Source organism: Aplysia californica, unplaced genomic scaffold (assembly GCF_000002075.1).
Source record: "Aplysia californica isolate F4 #8 unplaced genomic scaffold, AplCal3.0 scaffold00133, whole genome shotgun sequence".
Classification (NCBI taxonomy): Eukaryota; Metazoa; Mollusca; class Gastropoda; order Aplysiida; family Aplysiidae; genus Aplysia; species Aplysia californica.
The window spans coordinates 1,411,300-1,432,339 of record NW_004797403.1 but is presented as its reverse complement, the minus strand read 5'-3'; the positions used below and the strand labels follow the sequence as shown (position 1 = coordinate 1,432,339).

General features: G+C 41.0%; 1 long non-coding RNA gene across 2 annotated transcripts; it reads left to right on the top strand.

Annotated features, from left to right (window-relative positions):
• Nucleotides 1-4,883: 4,883 nt before the first annotated feature.
• LOC118477545 lies at nt 4,884-19,463 on the top strand. 2 transcript variants are annotated; one of them, XR_004858458.1, is made up of 3 exons: nt 4,884-5,124; nt 8,177-8,300; nt 16,689-19,463. It is a non-coding gene; the product is annotated as an uncharacterized LOC118477545 (long non-coding RNA). The 2 variants fall into 2 exon arrangements; XR_004858459.1 differs by lacking the exon at nt 4,884-5,124 and adding an exon at nt 5,150-5,597.
• The last annotated feature ends 1,577 nt before the right edge of the window (nt 19,464-21,040 follow it).

Genomic DNA, 21,040 nt, shown 5'->3' with positions numbered 1-21,040 from the left:
CTGCAAACGCAGCTGCACAAACTCGAAAAGTGGGCAAACAATAACGGTTTGTGGTAGGTAGTATGTAACACATACATGATTTCAAAGATGTAACAGTAACAGTAAAATTATTTGACCAAACTTAATATCAAGATTTGGATGAGAACTCTGACAGCTTTTACCACTCATACAAAGTACTGTAGAATACTATTTGACTACACCTCCAGTGGGTCGGGGGGATATAAATAGACCCACTGCTTCGTCTGCAGAAGGTGCAACCCCCTCAGGGGCGGAGTGTAGCGCACGGACCCCAACCCTCTGGGATCCGTGTGCGACACTCACTTTGGTGTATCCTCCTCTTCTCCTTCCTTCTTTCTTTCTTCTTCTATCTTTTCTCCCACCGCTGACCTCAAGTGCAATAAAAAGAGAGGTCACCCATCCCACAGAGTGGGCGCCTCGTTGACCGTGAGGTGCGACCCGTGCGGAGGGAAACCGGGTACTTGGCGGTTGAGGTGAGATCAGTCCACGGACTGTCCCTTGCCAACGCACCTCTTTGGCCCAGGTTTTCCTCTTAGACGGGAGGGTGGCACGGCCCATGCCACTCAATTGGTTGAGAGCTGAAACCCCATCAAGCCCTGGGTCAATCTTGACGGGACGGTCTTGTACTTTCTCGTTGAGAGTATAGCTCCGGGGTAGCCCTGGCACAGCTCTGGTCATCCGAGCAATGTGTCCCCTTGTTGGGCTCCGTGGCGGGCGGGGAGCCCCGGAGTCGAATTAAATAGAAAACTCTCATGGATTCTAAAAACTCTAAAGACCCTTCCCCAGCTCCCAACGTGAAGAAGTCTCGGCTGGCCGAAGTTGAAGCGGCCGCCGAGCTGAGCAAAAGTTCAAAAAATGGTAAAAGGACCTTTACCGATGCCTCCTTCCTCCCTCCTCCCAAGGAGCTTCTGAGGCAACCGTACGTGGCCATCTCCAGTACAAAAGACGCACAGAGAAGAATTACTGATCTCAACCTCTTTAAGACAGGAGATGCACTACGGAAAGTTCTGGGATACATTCCCACATGTGTACAGAAACTTTCCTGTGGTGCACTCTTTGTCAAGTGCGCAACTGAGAACGAAGTGACCAAACTCCTGGATACCACGACCTTCGGCGGTATTCCATGTAAGTCCAAGCACTACCAGAAATTTAACCGCTCGAAGGGCGTTGTCCGCAGCCATGAGCTGAAAGGCTGCTCCATGGAAGAGATTGTGGAGCACTGTGAGGGAGTGGTCGAAGCCTGCCGGATTACTCTTCGGCGGGGGGAGACTACTATTGAGACGAACACGATTGTCCTCACATTCGAATCGTGCCGCCCTCCAGCCACCGTTCGGGCATCTTACTTGGTACTCGACGTACGACCCTATGTGCCGAACCCTCTGCACTGTTTCAAGTGTCAGAAGTTCGGCCATAGCCAGTCACGGTGCCGTCACGCAGCCGTGTGTCCTCGTTGTGGCAAGACCGGGCATCCTGAGAAGGAATGCAAGGCTAGTCCTTGTTGCCCCAATTGCCGCGGCCAGCACACAGCTTTCAGCAAGGAGTGCCCAACTTGGCTCCAAGAACGCGCCATCCAAGAATACAAGGCACAAAATGGCTGCTCCTTCCAGGAGGCCCGTAAGGTTGTCTGCCCGCCAATCATAACCCCAGTCATTGGCCGGTCATATTCAAAGGCAGCCCAGGTGGTCACGAGGTCGGCAAGTAATTCCACTGCCGACCTCCCAAAGCCTGCGGTCAACAGGCAAGTCTCTGTGCCTAAGAACAAAAAGCCCGCTACTACCCCTGTGGTAACCCCCTATGAGGTGCCACTTTCTGACCACTATGGGGTTCAAGGGGAGGCAGGGTTGGTGATTTTTATAATTTTTTTAATAAAAAAAAAAAAATCTTTTTAAAAATTTAAATCAGATTTTTAAAATTTAAATCAGATTTAAAATTTTTTTTTTATTTAAAAAAAATATCGACACAGTTTGGGATTTTTGGTGGCTGAAAGTAAGTTCTTTTAGTGCAAAATACATTGTCTTTATTTTAACTAATGATTAATTTAAGCAACTGCAATTTTAGAAAGCCTTAATCTGCTATATCAGTGAATTATAAATGGCTACAGACAAAAAATGAAGAAAATGTCAGTCTAAAAGGAAGGGTGGGGGGGGGGGGGGTAATTATGCCTAGATTAACTTGCATTTTATTACAGTGTGTGTGTGTGCGCGCGCTTGTGTTTGTCTAAAAAGAAGAAAATGCTAATTTCAATTATGAAAAAAAAGTAAAATATGTACAGTATTATTTTACTACTTACAGTGACAGGGGGGGAAAGCAGACTTTTAAGCATGATTATTTTAGTCTACTAAACCTTATATCTGTTTTATAAAACCAAGGAAAGGAATTCTGAATGTTTAAATGACTTAAAGGCTCAGCTTCCAAAACCCTTTATTTTGCTAGGTGATTTCAATGCCCACAGCCCTCTTTGGGGAGACAAACCTACAGACCAGAAAGGAAAAATAATAGAAAACTTTTTATTTCAAAATAACATCTGTCTCTTAAATGATAAATCCCCAACTTACAGAAACAGAGCCACTTATGGCACTTCATCCCTTGACCTCACCTTTTGTATCCCTGACCTAGTCCCAGATCTTGAGTGGTCTGTGCTGGATGACCGTACGGACCATTTCTCAATTCTTCTAAAAAACAATAGCCTCCAAAACGAACCGATCCCAGAACGCTTCAACTTCAAAATAGCAGACTGGGACGGATTTGCCAATCAATGTTTCCAGATTCTTAATCCCAATTTCGATCTCAACTACAATAAATTCCACGAAAAGCTTTTAGAAATATGCCACGAACACATACCAAAAACAAAAACAAAACTCCGGAGGAACATTCTCTTGGGAATGTGAGGATGCAGTAAAGATAAAGAAGGCAGCGTATCGAAAGGCCGTCAACAACACCACCACAGAAAACAAGAGCAATTATTTAAAGGCTCGAGCTGTGGCACGTAGATGCCTCAGGGAGAGCAAAAGACAATCATTCAAAAAATACATCTCCAAAATCAACAGCCAGACGCCACTCAACCAAGTTTTCAAAATTGCTAAAAAAATTCTTGGGTAGACGCACAGACACCATTTGGCACGTCCAGAGGCCAGATGGAACCACAGCTGAAACACAAGTAGACATCGCAAACACAATAGCTACATCTCTCGCCAAAAACTCATCCCAAGCAAACTACAACACCACTTTTCAAAACATCAAAACTAACAGAGAAAAACAACACCTAAACTTCCACTCAAACAACACTGAAACCTACAACGCAGACTTCACAATAGACGAACTAACATCGTGCATCTCGGACCTGGGCAATACAACCGCGGGACCGGATGACAACCACAACCAGATCATTAGACACTTACCCTCAGAAACACTCACACTTCTACTAGACATATACAACGACATGTGGCGATCTCACTCCTTTCCGGAGTCTTGGCGTCTCGCCACTGTCATTCCAATACCCAAACCAAACAAGGACCACACACACCCATCCAATTACAGACCAATAGCACTAACGAGCTGTCTCTACAAGCTCATTGAAAAAAATGATCCGCATGCGACTCGTATGGTTTTTGGAAACTACGGGCTCGCTGAGCGGTCTCCAGTGCGGATTCAGGAAAACTCGATCCACTCTGGATCACTTGGTCTGCCTGGAGACCTTTATATGCGAGACGTTCGCTGAAGGAGGCCACATGATCGCCATCTTTTTCGACCTAGAAAAAGCCTTCGACACAACCTGGAAGTACGGCATTCTTCGAGACCTGCACGCACTCGGCATGCGAGGTCACCTCCCTGCCTTCATTGGCAACTTCCTGAAGAACCGTTCCTTCCAGGTTTGTGTCGGATCCTCCCATTCAGACCCCAAACAACAGGAGGAAGGAGTCCCCCATGGGAGCATCCTTTCTCCTCTCCTATTCGAAATTAAAATAAATTCCATCGTAAAAACCCTCCAAAACAGCATAGACAGCTCGTTATACGTTGACAACTTTTTGATATGCTGCCGTTCGAAAAATCCTCATTTGAGATCTATGGAAAGGCACCTGCAAACGCAGCTGCACAAACTCGAAAAGTGGGCAAACAATAACGGTTTCCAGTTCTCCCCGTCAAAGATGGTTGCAGTACACATCTGCCGAACAGGCAGACGTGTGCTGCAGCCGGATTTGACACTATACGGGGAAAGGATTCTTGTACAGGACCAAAAGGCACATCTTTTTAGGTGCTAGAGGTGTCTTGCCCGCTATTTTGTCATTCAACGTAGAAAGTGAAATGTTAAAATTCTTAGCAGCCTGTCTTTAAGTCATTTGACCTGTCTTGACACTTTCAATTGCCTGGAGAATCACCTTTGGATCATGTAACTTTTTCTCTCTTTTGGGAGTTTTTCTCTCCTTTTCGCCAGTCTTTTTCGGTCGTCCCTTGATTTTGTTCCGATCTTTGTTTCTGTAATGAACACATGAGGGACTTTTCTTAGTGATTAATTATCTATCTAAAAATTTTTATCACTACTGTCATCATCATCAGTGTCACTTTCGAATTCTTCTATGGCTAATTATCTCTAGATCTAGATCTATTTGTATTTGAATTTGGCCTTTTCAGTATTACTGGCATATAAGCTCTAATTCTGGGTTATTTAAATTATGCACAAAATCATAATTCTTTTTCATTTAACCATTGGCATTGTAACATGTTGTTTGCCCGAAGGATGAGAATCTACCGCTTTTTTTTTAACTATCCGGGCACCCCCCCCCCCCCCCCCTTTGGGCAAAAATGGCTTGACTGAACTGTACATTCTCTTTCTTCCTCGACAGGGCTCCATATTTGAGATCATTGTGCAGATTTTGGGCCTGACCATGAGTTACTGTGGATTCCTCCCCCTGACCATTTGACTAAGATCCTGCATTGTCCTTGCTCCCGAGCACTGGGATCTTAGGCGGAGACTACTGTATATCTAGATCTAGATTAGATCTAATACTTGCCATCAATGGTCCTTACCTACAAATTTGTTTATATAGATTTTAGATCTAGATCTAATTCTGCCATGAACACCGTGATTTTCGGATAAATGACAGCTTGGTACATTAAGTCCTTTCAGTTTCATTTTCATTTTCTTTTTTGTCGCATTACAATGATTATTAATATAGATCTAGAAGCCTATATATTATTAGGCCTATGTAGGTTCTAATTACTGTGATAAGACTAGAGTCTAACCCTGACCCTAACCCTAATCCTGGAAAACGCATATTCGGAATTAAAAGCGGAATCTTAACAATCGCCGACTTTCCTTACTTTAAGTGGAAAATTACGTTGTGAAACATGTTTTGTTGATTTTTGCCATGCAACTTTCTCCTCGTGATTTCTTTAAAAAATTAATTTTGGTGTGTTTTACGGGGCTCACAACTGCATCATAAGGTCATGAGCACGCTGGACACCCCCCCTAATTTTGAGGGTATCGGGTCTTTACGCCATTTCTTTTCGGAAAAGACTCGAAAAAACATCTGATTTGCATCCCTTCTCACTTCTTCAGGCTCATTTTCATCAAAATTGGGGTAGGCCTGTTCCTTACCTTCTACTTCATCTAGATCTAGAAAAAAATCTAAATCAACAGTCCCTATAAGTTTGTTTATATTCCACCTGCCTGAAACAGTGAAACACATGTGCCTAAACGTAGAACGGCGCATCTGCCTGATTGGCGGCTAAATGTGTCATCACATTCTAGGATACCCACAGACTAATTTTAGAAGGCTGTGGAGATACCAAAGTAGAGAATCTTTGGAGATACCGCGTGGAACGACATGTCAGTGGCTTGACATTATCCATATCGATGTGTTTCTAACCGTAAAATTTCACACTTGCGGCTAACTGCAGCCCGTCAGCCATGCTCTCTGATTGGTTACAAAGTTTCCGGTATGTTGATAACATTACGGAATTCCGGTGGTGATGTTTAAAATTGAAACACGGTAAACGCATAGACAATAAAGCGCGCGGAAATTGCAGCAAAGACACCGGAAGATTACTACCCCATTCCCCTAGCCCGATAAACAATGCACAAAAGAGATAAGCAGCAGCATCATCGGATCACTGCATCATATCACATTACCGGTATTCCTGGAAAAACATTGCACCAAAGCGTCGCGCCATCGAAGATTCTCTAAAAGATCTTTGGTGATAGGCGGTTGGCTATATTTAGATGTAGTCATGTGATCAGAGGCGTATCCCCAAAGATTCTCCACTTTGGTATCACGGTCTGACGTGGCACAAGATGGCCACCTTGCCTAAAAATAGTTTGCGTCGTTCTGCATTTAGTCGCATGTCCCGAACACCCCCCCCCTCCATGTTGTTAAAAACAGTCAAATATTACTGCGCTTTGGTCCTACTACTACTATATTAGGGACTACTTGAATGCCGTCTATCAGTGTGGACGATCAAATTGTCAAGAACAAAGAAAAAAATGATGTTATAGCACAAAAGTAAATTACTTTTGTCGTCTACAAAGATGCTACGGCTATTTCACTTTTTGAACCGAGTCGAACTACGCGGGTTGCCATTTTGCTCTCCCCAGAAGTTCTCGCTACTCTTCTCTCTCTCTCTCTCTCTCTCTCTTTCTCTCTCTCTCTCTCTCTCTCTCTCTCTCTCTCTCTCTCTCTCTCTCTCTCACTGCCCGCAGACGAAATTGCTTTCTTTCAACTCAAGAACGCTAGAACGTTTGTTCTATGTTCATGGTGAACGCCACACTGGTTGGCCTATCACGGTGAACGCACACCGGGTGAGAATAGCCAAAAGGCTGGCCTGCGTAGAATTTGCGCATATTTTGGTCCGTCAAACAAATTTCATCTCAAGAATTCAGAATATTGACAGTGAAATCGAACTGGGATAGTATGTTTCTGTTTCTGGACCCATATTGGTTATTGGGAATCCTCCTTGTATACTTCATTGAAAGCCCAAACAGAAATGTTCACTCCAGCAGCTGTACCATAGTGCTCATTAAAGGTATATTCCGTTACGGGAATCAACAGAAAGGGACCAAAATGAATTTGAGAATCGGAAATTTTACAAAATGCTTGCACAGGTTTGTCATGTTTCACAGGCCTATATGTGGTATTCTATAGCTCGTATTTAGCTTAGTATTTTATAACGTGAGTATCATTTTTGTTTATTTTGTCTATTTAAAGCCTATTTCTTAACCTATACGGCCGGCGCATCTCTTGTAAACAATGCAATTGAGCAACGAAGATTTATTTTCTGCATTATTAGAGTCGGATGTTGGGTTATGACAGTATTATTTTAATTTTTTTGTTGTTGCAAGAAATAACAAAATATACGATGATATTGTATTTCATATCAATATTTTATCCATAGAGCGATAGATGACATAGGGAATAGATGACATAGGGAATTTCATATCTTAGACATTTTGAGGAGGTTTAGGAGATATTTGTGTGGTTTTGGGGGGTTTCAGTTGTTTTCAGGAGGTTCCGATATTAAATAAGTACCGCAGTGTGTCTTGGGCGAGTTAGGTATTTTGTTTTGTTTCTGTGGAGTCAGTAAATGTCAGTTATAATTTTGCTTTTTTCCCCCAGGAAAATAGGCACAAAGCAATATGCTTTAATCAAGTAAATATTAAAATTTGGTGGGTTCATTTATTTCTGATCCAGAGATTTAATAACTTTAACTGATTTTATGGTGGATGGAAATTCATTCCCACACCATTTTTATGCAGTATATATCACATATGTACATTTCTACATTGAGCTTTGGAGCTTCAATATTCTATGTTATAAATATGTTATAGTGTATACCATAGCGCTCTCTCTCTCTCTCTCTCTCTCTCTCTCTCTCTCTCTCTCTCTCTCCCTCCCTCCCTCCCTCCCTCCCTCCCTCCCTCCCTCCCCCCCTCTCTCCCTCTCTCTCTCTCTCTCTCTCTCTCTCTCTCTCTCTCTCTCTCTCTCTGTTTTAGAGCTCTGGTGGGCGGGAACTTTTGCCTTTTTTTAAAAAAGGATTTCCTTCATTTTGAGCTATTGTGGGTGGGAGCTTATGTCTAAATTTTATTTTGAGGATTTGCTTCATTTAAGAGATGTAGAGTGTCAGCTGTGTGTGACTTTTCTAACCAGAATCTTTTTATCCCCAGATCTTTCAAGGTTGACTGTGAGGTGCAGTTGATCGTTCGTTTGAATAGACCGAAAGGACAGGATCCATTCCTCAAGGTCATCAAGCTGGTCACGGGCCACAAAGATCATGTTGTGTCGAAAGAGGTAGCCATTTCATTTGTACCCTTTATAATAAGTCTAATAGTCAAAGTTCGCAAAGTCAAACTCAAAATGTCCGTATTGGCTTTTAGAGGGGCAGCTGATACGAACTGTATAGGACTATTACAGGCTGCTGCGGAATTAAAGAGAAAGTGCTTTATTATTAACCCTCAGGGTGTCATGACGGCCGACCATTGCCTGTCTATGTGTTTACATTTACTGCTCGAACTGTTCACCACCCAAAGACTTAAAATTTTTAGCTTCTAAAACTTGGTGTAATTCGAGCTCTCAAAACAGTTTAAACCAGTAGCAGATCTCTCTCTGGTTTGTGTTCTTCAAAGGGTTCTAAAACTAGATCTAACTTTTAAAATATTTTTATTTTGCAATAAGTGTTTTACGGTGCTCGCAACTGCATAAGGTCTTTTGGGCGCGCGGGACACATTTAACTTTTTCAGTCGGTAGGAAATTTTTAATTTAGCCTGAGTGAAGGTCGAAGCTTACTCTTATCCAGGGGCGTGGCGTCACTTCCAGAGAAATTGGCGCCAAGAACAAATGTATGCACAACGAATAGTATTGCCTACTTATTACAGGCCTTTATACTGTACACCTACTATACGCGTCTTCATTTATTTTTAATACTGAAACTTCCATGTGAGAAGAATAGATATGTGCCGGTACAACAGTACAATCTCTTAGTGTGATGGGAGTACCTGTTGTAGCATTTTTGGCTGAGTTATGTTCTTGGTGATAACTCTTGTGTCTTCCGTCAAACGTCTGGATGGGGTATTAAAGAAACTTTTTTTGGAAAGAAAACCCTGTTTTCAACTGATTGAATCAAATGTTTTATAGATCATTTTGATTTATTTTTACCAGACTTCACACCTAAACAATGAACACCCAGATGGGATCAGGCAGAGACACTGGTTCAGGTAGCGCAGATCTGGGCTCGGCGCCCTCGGGGACGTCAGACGTAGGGAACAAAAGACGCGGGGAGACCCTTGCGACTGGCAACGGGAGGCTTACCCACCCTCCTCCCACTAGCCTAATCATAGACACCTTAACTAAAGACTGATGTACTTAGGGATGTACACTGAATAAGAGATTTGTTTGAAAAAATTATTGTGATATTTACTTAAGTTTTGGAAAATCGTATTCCCTTTTTTGAAAATCCTTTCTCCATTTCAAAGGGTGGCGCCATGGTGCCATTTGCGCTTGGAGAGCCACGCCACTGCTCTTATCGGTTTTGGATAATATTGACTAGAATTACAGTTGTGTTCACTTGGAGATGGGGAAGGGTGGTGGTGGTTTGGCCAATCAATAATCAAATAAAGTTGACCAACCAAAAGGGATCAATTCCGACTGTAATACACACAGGAAATGAACTGATTCATTATTGAGCAGGGTGACTGTCAGGCCCCGGGATTTTGAGGACAACTGTAAATTGCCCCGAGAAAATACATGAAAGTTCTCGAATATTTGAAAACCAAATCTGATAAGTCTTTAAGTTCATTTTTGCCGGTCAGTCTATTCATTTGGCTTTTCCCTGGTCTGAGAGTATGTTTCACACGGACAGGTGGCAATGGCGGCTAGCGGAAGTGTATGTGTGTAGAACCGAGGCTCGATCGGGAAAAGTCAAGATCTGCTTTCGTTGCCAACCAGAAATGTTTCAGTAATAGTCTGACAATGTAACATTTGTAACATGCAGGTTGTGCATTACGAACGGGCCTTTTTTGGAGATCATTCTTTACGTGGAGCTGCCTTATTTTTCCCTCAAATTGGGGTCTTTTAAAAAAATTTCCAGGATATGGTGTGGACCCTGTATATGGAGCACACACTGTCCTTGTTATGTAACATGCCCCTGGAAAATGGATGAACCCCCCCCCCCCCCCCCCCCCCTTGAAAACTGAGAAGACTGGTTGGCAGTAACCCTGTCAGAGCTATCCCACGGTTCACGTTCCAGTCTTTCCAGACTTTCGATTATTTAAAAATGACGGGCAATTCATGTTTACTAGTGATAAAGAAGGATGCCACTGTATGAAATTCTAAAAATCAGGATCTCAGGGGGAAAATCGGAAGCATGTCAATTTGTCATTCCGCCTTGACTGTGCCCTGCATGATGAAAGTTATCACTGACACTCTCAAAAAGAGTAAATGATTGGTTGGTTGATTGAATGAATTGAATTTTATTTTTCAATGGTTTTGTAACCGCAGAACATTCATAGTTGAAATTTTACAAAGTAATTTGCTTTGATTTGCATGCAAAAAGGAAAAAAAATATTGAACAGCACAAGCTGAATTGACATTTTAAAGGGACTATCTCTACAATACCAATTAGAAGGTAGAGCATAAAAAAACTTAAGGTACCACTACAGTGTTAAAGTGCTTTAATTATGACAAACTGAGCAGCCCCCCAAAAAATCGGGATCAACGACCAATCAGTGCCAGGATGACTGCCAAGCTGACTTAGGGGGAGAGGTACACTCCAGGAAAAATGTTCTAAACGAATGACTTTTATTCACTTCCCTGTAATTGTGCAAAAAGTTCTTGGGTAAATAGGATGTGCTAAGGGTGAATTTGTTGATTTTTCCTGAAAAATAGGTCTCTGTGGTGGCCATCTTGGGTTTTCAGACCAGTTTCTTAGTGCAGAAGAATATCATAGTAAATATTGAATTATTAGCCTGAAATTTGGCACACGAGTACAAACCTATATATATGGACTGAGGATCCATGTGAGGATTTTGACCTATCTTTTAAACTAAAAAAGTGAGCCCAAAGTCAATGGACCCCCGAGAGTCAGTTGACGAAATTTTGGGGTACATATTATTATAAAAATTTGAATATTTCCACAAGGTACCAATATTTCCCAATTCTCTCACATAGATCCCCAGAATAGATCTTAAAGCACCTGTACGCCAAAACAAATTGAAAGCTTCTAGCTTCAGTTGTTTTTGAAAACTTGCTCCAAGGAGGTCACATATGTCAAAAAGTAGATTTTGAGAAAAACAAAAATCTGGGATTTTAAAAAGGATTTTAATTTCAATTTGCACTTTGCAAACACCCTTTTAGGTCATTTAGGGTGTTTTTTCAACAGTTTCATAATTGTGACCTGATAGAACAGATGTCAAAGGATATTTTTCCGCAAAAAAACAAAAGTTGGATAGTTTGAAAAATTTTATCGATATTGTCTTGTATCACCGACCCGGGTCTTCCCTTAAAATTTTTTCCACATATTGATAAAATGAATTGGCCATCTATATACATAAATATGGAATTTCTAAGCTTAATTCCGTCAAATTAGAGCGTAATGGCAATTTTTGTGTTAGCTCCTTAGGAAAATGTTCTCTGCTGTTACCAACAAAAATCATAGAGCTGTGTTACTGGAATATCATGTTGGTGAAACTAGGTACATTCATCAGGCAAATAATTAAAAAAAACACACATCTGTTTTACAATCCACGGAAAATTGTTTCGGATTAAAGTGCCAAATTTAAAAATCAATGAAAATTTTAGAGTTTCAGTTTGCAATTCTCACTTTAAGATCAAACATTGTGATCACATGGATTCCTATTCCTTTTAGCAGTAAGGTGTAAACAAACCTCACACTTACTTTTTAAAAACAAAGTTCTAGATTTTTTAAATGAATGTAAAGAGAGGCGGTAACAGGGAATAACCTTCAGATGAACACAATGCATAAACAGTGCGTCATCTGTCAACTCTGTGTTATCACAAACAGAGCTGTTAAAGTACTTTTAAAAAGGTACTTAAGTACAGATTTAAGTACAATCTAGAATTTGTACTTAAGTACAGTAAAAGTACTTTCCTGTAAAATGTACTTGAGAACAGAAAGTACTTATCAGTACATTTTGAGTACTTTCTACTAATATACTAAAACACTCAGTGCTAATGCAAAACATCATATTAAATAACATATCCAGTATATTTGACAAATTAGGCCATTTATTACTAAAAAAGGTAAACAGTATACAAAGCATTTGAATATACGCACTGAACGTAGGTGGAAAAGGTCCGTGAAATTGAAAAAAAAACCAACAAACAAAAAGATGCAACTAGTGAGTAAGTGATATTATGAATACAACTTGTTTGAGCAAGACAATTTGATCAAATGTAAGTCAGTCCTAGAGGTGGGAAAGTAGGAAAAGTATCCAGATTGGAAAATGTAGAGACAAAGTTGCTCTTAACAAATATAGAATTGATGAAAATGGCCAGCAAAGAAATGGAAAAGTGCCTTGAATTCTTCATTAACAAATCCTCAAGGAATCAATGTAGCCTTAAGCATAAACCACAAAAAAAAAAAGTTAAAAAGAAATTTTGGTAGCCTAAAAAATTGTTAGATACACATTGAGAACTCAGTTTCAGTTTCAATTGATTATAATAGTGGTAAGACAGATTTTGGTCACACTGTGCAGTCCACGGCTCCCACGGCAAACCAAAATACATGTAGTTTCCTAGAGTCTAGTAAGTGTAGTGTAACCAAAGATTATTTACTACAGTAGTCTCCGCCTAAGATCCCAGTGCTCGGGAGCAAGGGAAATACGGGATCTTAGCCGACGAAGCCAAGGAAGAATCTACAATGACCCATGAACTGACGTGACCCCTGGGTGGGTTTATGACATTTGGCGCGCAAAGAGTGGTCAACCTTGATGACCAATCACAGTTGCAAGGTGACATGAGGCATGCCATATATACACTCATAGCCTATCGTGAGTCTCGAGATCTTTATCTATGTTTATCCAGTTGCCCCTCCCCTTTTCCTGTCCAAATATTTTAGCCTTCCATCTCTGATTGAGCCCCCCCCCCCCCCCGTCTTCGTCATTACGCACCATTACGTTGCGACCACACCAATTAAAATTCAGGCTGTCTCGCAAATTCGGGAATAGCGGGAATAGAGAAAAACTGCCTTCAATGGTCGGGAAGAGTTCACAGTTCGATGCGATCCCGCCTGGAGCGAACTAGTAGGCCCTACCCACCCAGCGAGTGACGTAAGTTTAGTTGGCGAGCTCAGATGCGAGTGCAATGGTTGGGGGGGGGAAAAACGCATAGGTCAGTTCACATATCTGTGTGATCCCGTCTGGGGCAAACGTTGGACGTTTTATGGAGTTTTACAACGCTTGTGATCACTTTCACGAGAGTGGCTGATCCTTGACGCGGCGGGCCGTTCTTTGATCTCAAGTTTTAACTCTTGGTTGATTAGCTGTGCCCTCCCGGGTGTTTGTTCCCTAAATTATGATCAGAAATGCCGGCACTTACCGCTTCGTTAAGCTTCAAAAGTATTCAAAATGTACTTTAAAAATACTCAAAAGTACTTTTATAAAAAGTATCGGAGTACAGTAAAAGTACTGATTCTCAAAATGTACCGGAGTACAGTAAAAGTACCGAAAATTGTAACGTAAGTACAAGTACCGGAGTACTTGTACTCCGTTGCAACCAACTCTGATCACAAATCTTGCACGCTCAAGTGTTTCGATCTGATTCCGCCGCCAAAAGCTTGTAAAACAAATGTTTGAACTGCTCTGGTACTGTTTGTACAGATGTCATTCAAAAGCCGTTTTTGGGTTTTAAAAAATGTCTTTCAAGGTAACAATATTTTAAAACCATTTAAAATTCTCGAGTTGTCAGACAGAAGGAAAAAAAATCCTGAATGTGTACTTTATCCATCTGCTGAGTTGAAAGCACTTTTTTCTTCAGTTTACTTTTGTTCTTTATGTTGAGAGTTCTAAAAAATTAAAATTTGCTCTGGATTTAGTACTTTCTTCATATTTCTCCAGAAGCTAACATTCGAATACCTTTGTTTTTGTTTTTCTTGTATTGGTCTTTCAATTCATCCATGAGAGCAAAAGGAAATTTCAGTATTCTTTTCACAGCATTCTTGCTCTCTGATAAGGCGTTATTTTTTCTTCTCTGTACTGTTTTCATTGCAAACCTACATTTTAGTCTAGAAAAATAAAACACACTTGAGGATGAGGCATCCGTTGTTTTGTCATCAGCATTGTTTGATTTCCTCTTCAGATTTGTGTCTTTCTCCGTCGTTCTCCATTCCATACATGCTGCCCTATAGTCTCTTGAAATTATACGAACGACAGGTTTCCTTGCCCTTTGTTCTTTGTCTTTGATGCAGTTCTGCTTTTCATATCGCATGTAGTGCTGTCTCTTCACTGGGTTCTTGTTTTGCCTCTCTCTGTCTCTCCTTTATTACTTTTTTTTCAGCAGGAGTCAGCTTTGTCTCTGGGGGAAAATAGCAAATATTTATAAAAAGTCCTGTTTGAGAAATCAACTATCAATAGGGCCTGCCCTTCATACAATTAATCTAGATCTAGCATAAGTGGCATAGTGCTGAAGTCAACTAAGCTAAGCTGATTTTAAGTGTGACAAATTTTCTGCGAAGAAGATTCTTATTTCTTACTTCTGTATCTACATCTCTGCAAAATGCACTTCTAAATCTGCAACTAAATAAAAGATCTAGATCTAGACCTACTTTTAAATAACTTTTTGGTTCAAATGGTAAAATGGTAAATGTTTAACACCCTTATGAGATTGTTTCAGAGGTGGGACCTCCGAGTTTAACGTCCTCTCCGAAAGGACGGAGCCAAGTGGGGAATTCGTTTTAAGTGTTTTTCTCAAGAACTCAACGTTGGACCGAGCTGAGGCTCGAACTCTTAAACCCGCAATATCACGATTACTTAGAACTCTTTGATACCATTTTTCAGCATAAAAGGTTCTAGACTTTGGTGAAACGTGGGTGGTTGGCGGGGGGTCTGGTGTGGTTTGCTTCTTCTTTCCTATGAAACAGCTATCGTCCTTATCTCCCCTTTCTTCTTTTTTATGTTTGTTACTCTCTTGTAACACCTCTAATCTTCTGGCGTTCATATGACCATATACAGTTGCGAGCGCCGTAAAACCTCCACTAAAACTAAAAGAACTTTGGTGGAACTAAATTAGGTTGCATTGTTACTATCATCGATGTAGGAAAAATGGGAGGTTTTGTCTTTCATTTTACTCGCTATTGCTCTCAGTTCCATCCTGTTACCTAAATTACAGAATGACGACACAGGAGTTTGTCGAAAAAGTCATACACATCTTTCATGATAAAATAACTATTCTGTTTTGTTTGTGCTTAAATTACCCATTTTTAACCCGAACTTTGGTCAGTTTAGCTATTTGACACGTACCCCTCCTTCTTGCTATCTTGTATTTTCTCCTGTTACTCTCAATTCCGTCCTGTTACTCAAAGTTAGAAATTACAATTCAGGTGTTCTGTTGAAAAAACACCAACGTACGACTCTATTAAATGCAGATTACCTCACATTCTAAACCAAACTGTGGTCAGTTAAGATATTGAGCTAAGTTCCCTTCTCTCCTGTTACTTTTTATTCTCTCCTGTTACCAAAACAGTAACAGCAAAACCATGATTAATATTTGTTATTTGTATGTCGCCATTGTTACTTTTATCAGGCCATAAATGGAGAATTCTGAGTGAAAACAAAAGCAAAAATAGATCTTGAGAATGTCACAGGTAGGAATGCCAAATTGATACCGGTACTAGATCTACTTCATTTAGGTATAGTGGAAATTACACATGTGAGCAAAGATCCAACACAACTCGGGGCTAGTCAACTACTAAATCGGGCATCGATATTTCACGAAATAGTACTCCGAGTTCCTGCTGACAAAAAGTTTAACGGGTGCTTCCCGCGACAGAGAAGGCAGAGTGTGTAAGTTTTTAGAAAAATCCAGGGCAACAGATGGCAGAGAAGGCAGAGTGTGTAAGTTTTTAGAAAAATCCAGGGCAACAGATGGCAGAGATGGCAGAGTTTGTAAGTTTTTAGAAAAATCCAGGGCAACAGATGGCAGAGTGTGTAAGTTTTTAGAAAAATCCAGGGCAACAGATGACAGAGATGGCAGAGTTTGTAAGATTTTAGAAAAATCCAGGGCAACAGACGGCACAAAACATGATACAAATTTCTCCCTGCGAGATGAATAAAGATTGTCAATTGTCATAGGTACTGTTCGTCTTATGCCCCCCCCCCTCCAACAGAAACACACACAGGAGTATGCGCGCGCACGCTCACACATGTGCATGCACGAACAGGTTTTTCAAAAAATAATTCCCCATATTGCTAAATAAACTGAAGGATATAGGGACACATTTGTAAACAAAGTACAATCTGCCATTCTATTCTTTGTGCCTGTGCCATTCTTTGTCAATGACAGATGGTCACGGTCAAGGCCGTCAAGGTTACCAAAAGTTGTTTTTTTTTTTTTACCCTCAGTAATGTAAAAATATTCTTCAACTCATAAGCTTTCAGAAAATGTCTTCTATTGCAATTTTTAACTTTCTTTTTTTTAAAACTCTAGTTTTTGTTCGTTCTTTTTCAGGTGTTTCAAATCTATCCCAAACAGAGGCGCTTTTCTCCGGATGAACTGGACTAGACCATCCTGGCGTCAAGTACAATGAAAACGGCGGAAAAAAGATCCATTGTGGAAAGACAGCATGCAAAGTCTGTTCTAACGAAGGATATTTATAATTGTGCCAGACTGTTTGTTGGGGGTGGGGGGAATTCCGATGGGGATGCATGTCAGGGGATTTTGGATGGTGTTGTGCAAGAGGATGGCTTTGGGAGGGTGGGACAGGATGAAAGTAGGGGTTTTTATTTTTTGTGTTTAACAAACCAGAGCTATGGGGGACACTCTACGTAAGTTCCCTGAAGTCCTAGTGATGGACTGCACCTATAAAATAAACCATTTTCTTTACCCTTTACTCGCAGTTATGTCTTTAGATGGGGATGGTCAGGGTATGCCTGTCTTCCATGCCATTTTATTGCGGGAGGACAGGCATATCCTGGCACAGTGTTTAAAGCTTTTGTCAGATCAATATGAATTATGACTGTTCATTGACATCCTGTTTTGTCATAGATAAGGATATGGCTGACATTTCAGCTATTGGCACAGTGTTTCCTGGCTGCGAGTGAACCTGTGCCAGTTGCACATTTCTCAGGCAGTGGAACGGCATTTGAGGAAGTACCTCTGACAAGGGCCCGGGGCTGTAAAAGCTGTCTTAGACACTTTTATGGCCCAGGTCCTTACAGAGTCTGAGGACGAGTTTTAGGGTCTGAAGAGTGACATTGAAAATTTAGTGCCTTCTGATGTGGCACAGTTCTTTGAGAGTAATTTGTGGGCCAAGAGACACCTGTGGGCTGCCTCCTGCAATGTTAATGTTACAAAATTGCGTGCCACCTCGACAAATGCGCTTGAGACCTACCATTCCAAAATTAAGAAGACAGTGAATGAGAAGATAAGCCTGAGTAGGATTCTGAGGAACATCATCGAGTTTGGTGATTTAAAAATTATGAAGGCTAATAGATTAAGAGTTGTTTTGTCTGTCTTTAGGGTCTATGATGCCTCAGATTCAAATCCATTTGCAAGATCTGTCACTAGCTGCATGACTAGGTTCAGTGCAGATCTTGTGAAGAAAGAGCTGCGTCTTTCTGATGGAGTTGAATATGAGGTGTGATCAGAATCCAGTGATGGCACCTTTGTTGTCAGCTACAGGGGAGGCTGTACACGACAACATTGGTTTCATGCACTTGTAGCACGTTGGGTCACATGAGACTGCCATGCCGACATATCTTTGTGGACTGTCGGCTTTCAGATTTACCAGTCTTGGACTGGAGCCTTGTTCCTGACAGATTCAGGTATGACTATGAGACCATGCAGGACACTATAGATACTAGTCACGCAGCAGACTGTGTCACAGTTTCAGTTGGGCCGCCGTGTTATTGTTCAGCTGAGGGTAGGTGCAGGAAGGCAAGGGGGATATGTGATAGAATTGTTGATTTTTTTTATCTATTTGTGGTGAGAGGGAATTTGGGGAAAAGATAGTGGAGCTTGAGAGTCTGTGATAGGTAGTTGGTAAGAGGGAAGGGAACAGGTGGGTGTGATAAATGAGTTGAGAAGGGATCAGATAGGAGGCAGGGAGTTTGGAGAGGATCAGCGCGTAGGAAGAGGAATCATGGTGTATTTGAGGAGTTTGGAGGGGATGAGGGTGTGGGGGAGAAATTAAGAGGGAATCAGTGTGTGGGGGAGGAATTAAGAGGGGATCAGGGTGTAGGAAGAGAGTTGGGAGGGTAGTTTGAGGCCTCTTCCTGGCCGCTTATGAGGAGGATGGTGAAGCCCCGTGGCAGGCTGTGCATCAGTCGAAGTTTCACTAAGAAACGTCACAGAAAGTTTCCAAAGAAGTTTTGTAATTTGTCTTTTTGTGAGAAGCAATCCTTGCTGATTGCGTATGTTTCTAATTCTGCTTCTTCCGCAGATCGTTTACTTTCTATAGATGATGTCAAATCCTACCGATATTTTGGGGATATTGTATTAGATAGTAGTGTGGAGATTGACATCATCAGACTGTTTATTTCTCTGCTTGAGATGCAGTTGTAGTTGTTAATGGTGTAGAAAGTAAACGGTGTGATAACTTATTTCATTGGGGTGACTGCAAAGAGCAGGACGATCTTACGATGAAAATGGTGCAGTGTGAGAGGTGCCTTGTGTGGTTCCACTTTGAGTGTGTTGGCTACAGTTCAAAGAAGATGGTCAACTGGTTTTGCGAGCCATATTACTCTCATTGCTGAGTGCAAGCCACAGAAGCTTTTAAACTGTATTCCTACTCCACTTTTGTTCTATATTCTTATATTCCACAATTCTTATGTATTGAACTGGCAGCATGCCATACGTGTCTTCTTATTCCTCAATTCTTTGGCAGCATGCCACGGGTGTCTTCAAATTCCTCAATTCTTCTGTATTTGAATTGGCAACATGCCATCTAGGTGTCTTTTTTTTCCACAATTATTCTCACAATTTGTATTTTCGAATTAGCAGCATGCCACTGGTAGGCTACCTTCTTATTCCACAATTATTCACTTTCCACTCTTACTCTCACAATTTGTATTTGAATTGGCGGCATGCCTCGGGGTGTCTTCTTATTCCACAATTGTTCACACAATTTACAATTTTTAAAGGTATTGTTGGTTTATTTGGTGAAAAATAAATTTTCATTTTTGAGAAGCCCTCATGAAATTATATATGTTGGATTATGAATAATATGCTTTTGGAAAATGTTCATTACATTGGTTTTATGTAATAAAAACGTTTTTCAATGAATTACTTTGGTGTTGGATTTTTATATATAGGCCTATATATAATCTAAACCCCGTCAGTCGGATTTATGTTCCCCGATAAGCGTATTTCGGCACCTCGCCTTTAGAGACACTAGAGAGAGGGAGAAGCAAGATTCTGATATATAATCTAAACCCCGTCAGTCGGATTTATGTTCCCCGATAAGCGTATTTCGGCACCTCGCTTTCAGAGACACTAGAGAGAGGGAGAAGCAAGATTCTGCTGTACGATATATATGTGTTTTTGAAAAGTCTTTTTTATTGGGGGGGGGGGGGGGGGGGGGGTGACATGCACATGTGGGTCATACTTTATCTAAAATAAGTGGGCAGTTAGCGGGTGCTCTGGTGTGGTTTGCCCCTTTTTTCCTATTGTCCTGATCTCTCCTCCTTTTTTTGTGTTACTCTGTTGTAACACCTCTAATCTGCGGCACTTCTATGACCTTATTGTGTTGCAAGTGCCGTAAAACTCTTACTAAAACTAAACTAAAATTGTCTGCCACATGATACAATGTCTCAAGCCCCAAAACCAAAATTTATCCGGAGAGAGAAAAACTGTTTCATTCTTTAAAAATTGCACGTACACTTTGAAACTGGTTATGAAAGTAGAAAGAAGGAAAAGACATTATTGATTGGTTGAGACGAGTCATTCTGTGAAAAGGTGTTTTTGTAATGAGATAATTGGCTAGGCGCATTGTTCCATTCCTTTTTTTACTCTGATACAATGTACCAAGTTCTCGCGCACTGCTGTTTATTACTTCAAAAGCGGGGTTTGCTTGAAGACAAATCATCATTCTGCTTATCATAGCTTTCTTAGGTATTATTGATAGTTTGTAGATCTGTGAAGGATAAAACATATAAGGTCAGACAAGAAACAGACACACACACACACACACACACACACACACACACACACACACACACACACACACACACACACACACACTCACTCACACACACATACACTCCTGCACATAGATAAATATATTTCAAAATACTTTAACAAAGCAGTTCTCTAAAGTGTCATAAAAAGCATGGGCATCAGCCAGAATTAATGGTTTCAGCCGATGTAAATGTTGATATTTTGTACTTTAGATTCGTCTTCTTTGTAAGTGTAGTGCTGGGACAGTGGTGCTTGATGGCATGTGGTTGCAGATTTGGGCTTGTCTTGTCAGTCGTCAAAGAAAACGAGCTTGTACTGAATGTCCCCTTGTGAGAAATAGCGGGAGTGCTCGTATGTCGACCGCTTTTCCGTCCCTGACTTTTCTTCCTGGTCGAATGGTCGAGTATTCTTGTGCCAATGAATATTTTCTGAAGAAAATATATAGTCTAGGTATTTGACTTCATATGGCAGAGGGCTTTGATGCACCAACCTGAAGACATTAACATACATATGTAGTCAGAAGGTATGTGTATAAGAGCGTTTTTGAGGGACGGCTCAATGACGCTATGAACACTATCGAACTCCATTTGAGTGAGCCCCATTGTGAGATATTTCTGTTCAGTTGTGATGTTGAACTCACGAACTAGAGCTGAGATGACACTAGCGATTGAGGCTTTTTTTAT